Source organism: Adiantum capillus-veneris, chromosome 22 (assembly GCF_014529385.1).
Source record: "Adiantum capillus-veneris isolate H3 chromosome 22, ASM1452938v2, whole genome shotgun sequence".
Taxonomy (NCBI): domain Eukaryota; kingdom Viridiplantae; phylum Streptophyta; class Polypodiopsida; order Polypodiales; family Pteridaceae; genus Adiantum; species Adiantum capillus-veneris.
The window spans coordinates 99,873,412-99,877,180 of NC_140952.1; the positions used below are offsets into that span (position 1 = coordinate 99,873,412).

Below are 3,769 nucleotides of genomic sequence, written 5' to 3' on the forward strand. Positions count from 1 at the left end.
ATGATGCCGTCGTGCCTACCAACGCACACAATTTTTATAACTAGTTTATTTTTGTTGGTACGATCATCGGTATCCATGCGACGTGTTGTAGTGATGGTTTATATCATCATCTAAATATAAGAATGCATAAGAAATTTAATAAAATAAGGTGCACACTATTTGTTCATGTACACTTTCATGTCATATGCATCTTAACATGTGATAGAAATGAAACCAAAATAAGGTTGCTTGTATCTTTATTTTTGTAGGAGTTTTGCCCATTATGCTAAATTGAAGGACATGGTTCAAAATTGAGGCCCTGACTGAAATCATGCATGTCATCAATCTTTGTCTCCCTCTCTCTCTAGATTACAAAAGCATGTTCCTCTTTGAGAACGCAGATTGTATTCAACCATTTACATTCTTGAACCTATTCCCTTGCACACAATCCATACCAAACTAACCATTCTGCTTAGCTCTTGCTCCATGAAATGTGAGACCGAACATTGAGGCAATGTAGGAGAGCCTCTTTTTGTATACCCATTATGTTCCTTGAAAAATTGAGAGTATGAGTATCATACCCTACTCGAGTGCTCAATTTTTTATCACATCAAATTTCTTTTCTTACATTTTAGATTGGACCATGGCCTACATTTCTTTTTCTTTGAGAAACTTCACATAGTCATAATTGATAATGTCAGTTAAAGTTATGACTTTGGTTTGTATTGATCACTCATTAAATAGGCATTGTAGCTTTACTCATATTCTTATCTCATACAAACAACCGATTGACTAAGGTATTAGTTGGTTAATGATCATGCTCGAGATACATGTGTAAAATCTTGAATTTATTCTTGTTTACAAAAAACATTGGAAACCTGAATTGTTTGGCAAAGAGGCTTCATGTCTTGACTTTGAAAAAAAAACTTGGATCAAAAGGGGTGATAGCCTTCTAATCACAACTTCAACCTTTAAATTTTTTAAACAACTGGGGTAAATATAGGGTAGAAGCATGTTAACGTGCTACACTTTTTATGCTAGTTCACATGTGTGAACAAGCATACTTAGTTAGCATAAGTTGATTCATGTAAGTCACTATATTAGTAATCATATTTAAACTCCTAAAGTAAAAAGTACAATATAATAATCAAAAGTGGTGACCTATTGAATTTAGTCTTTGAAGCTGTTTGTTAGCACCCATAGGCGTCACAGAGGAGAGAGTGGGGAAGTGATGAAGAAAAAGGGCCGGAGCAACGTGGAGCCTGCAAGCAAGGTGGCGCATGGAAAGCATTTGTGTTCTCCTCAGCAGCCAACAGTAGCTGCTAAGCAGGAAGGGAGTTCAAAGTTTAAAGAAAAGAGCTCCAAAGAGCCGACTGCCCATCCTATACGCAGAAAATGCAGAACCCCTTCTGCTTCTCCATCTCCGTGCAAAAGGGCAAAACTATCTTCATCTCAAGGTTCCCCAATGTCCCATGCAGGCAGTCAAGGTGGAGAAACATGACTCCTGTACTCTCTCTCTCTCTCTCTGCGGGTTTTGTGTGTTTTCACTTCTACCACAAGAAGCTTCATACAATATAGATGAGGACATTTCCATGCAATACAGTGGAGCACATTTCCATGCAATACAGTGGAGCAATATAGTTGAGCACATTTCCATGCACACTTGGATAAAACAATTGAGCACATTTCCATGCAATATAGTTGAGCACATTTCTCTTTGCTCGATACGATACAATTGAGCACATTTCCCTTTGATGTGTGCAAGCCGATGGAAAGCTTCAAAGGTCATGATCCCCATGCAAGATAAATTTTGTACAACTTTGGAAGAGTTCACTGCTGCTTATGGCCTTTCCATGGAGGGTTTAGATCCCAAAATGGCTAGGTGGGAGAAGGTCATTGATCTCAAATGGTTCAGCGTGTTCAAACAAACAAAGGATCCCAACCAGTACCGCATCAAATGTAGTACCATCCGTGCCAAAATGTATGAGTTGATGATGAAACTGCACTACAGTGTATACCAAAAGGCCCCAACCAACATGGAAATTTCCTTTCCATTTGTAAAGGGTTTCGTGAAAGAATTCAGTCCTATCGTGATTGTAGGTGGGACAACCATTAGGTTCAATTGGGACGATTTACAATGCAATACTTGCAGGATATTCGAGAGAAGGGATATTATGAGGGCCATGTGAACAAGTGGAGAATACGCAATCTTCAGCTTCCAACTTCAAAAATTAAGGATGAGTCTACTGGCATCTGCGAGGAGAACATGGCATTGGTAGGAAAGAGTACTGCCAAATCTACCAAGGCCACACTTCTACCTCATCAAGATAGTCGACAAGAGATAGAAGCTTCTTCATTTTTTGGGTTGGAGGAATCGCAGTGCGTGAAGGCAGGTGTCCTTCATATGAAAACACAACTACAGTATGATAAACAATATCTAAACAATGTGCAAGAGGCCCTGGAACTTGCTAGGGCTTTGAATGCAAAAAATGTGAAGGTCAATCCTGTTGTCACGGCCATGAGACAGAGGTTGCAAGAAGCTGAGATGGAGTTGTAGGCTCTATTGCAAAGCAATGATGTGGATGCCCGACGAAAGGTCAAGCTTGAAATCAGAATAGAGACAACCAAAGACACCATAGAGGCTATGGGGTTTCCTCCTGGTGAAGATGACCCCATAGATAGTGACATAGACATAACCTGTAAACTGGTAAGTGACCGTAAGTTTCATCTTTGCACTTTATGTTTGGCATGTGTGCTCAGCTAAGTCATGTACTTACCATGCTCTTTTTGTCTTGGTTTTGTAGGTTGAGGTGGACATTGCAAAATCCAAGGTGTAGAACTCTAAAAGACAACTTGAACTTTTGATGCACATGCACTCCAAGCTGTAGGGCTCGTTTCTCCAGACTTCCCTAACTAATCTAGCCCTTGCTAGTTTTATGAAGGATAGAGAGGTGCAAGACAGCATCAGAACAAACATTTGTACTGGCTGTGGTCTACTCCTTGAGGTCCAACCATTCCTTGCAATGGTTAAGCTCCCTTAACTATCACCTTCTCTACTTTGTTGCTATATGCTCCCTTCGGACCACCTATGCTGCTCCCTCCTGCAAAAGAAGCATACCTATTGCATGGTTGTGAAACCTTGCAACACAACGAGATCCAATTACACTAGAGACTGGTAAGAAAGCATACATGAATGTATGCTTGCTAGCTAGCATACATGACATATAGTCTACAAGCTTGATCATATTGGGAATAAAAGGTGTGCTACTTAGCATAATGAATATGCTAATTAGCATGCCAGGTATGCTAGTTATCATACTATATATGCCAGTTAGCATATACAGTATGACAGTAAGCATATTGGATATGCTAATTAGCATATCCAGTATACGAGCTAGCATACTGGATATGCTAGTAGGCCTACTTCATATGAAAGTAGGCCTACTTGACTAGCCTATCCAGTATGCTAGCTAGCACACTAGATATGCTAGTTAGATGAGTGTATTCTAATTAGCATATTCAGTATTCTAGTAAGCATATTGAGTATGCTTATTAGCATACCGGAGTTAGCATATTGAATGCTAATTATCATATCCAGTATGCTAGTTAGCATATTGGATTGATAGTTGTAATGCTAATTAGCATACAAGATATGCTAATTAGCATATGGATATTCTAGTTAGCATACTGAGTATGATAGTTAGCATGTACTGAATATGCTAGTTAGCATACTTGATATGCTATTAAGCATGTTGGATATGCTAATTACCAATATTTATATGCTAGTAAG

At 39.1% G+C, this 3,769-nt stretch overlaps 1 pseudogene; it reads left to right on the top strand.

The window, feature by feature from the left end:
* The first annotated feature begins 688 nt into the window (after window positions 1–688).
* On the top strand, window positions 689–2,816 carry LOC147429905 (uncharacterized; annotated as a pseudogene).
* The last annotated feature ends 953 nt before the right edge of the window (window positions 2,817–3,769 follow it).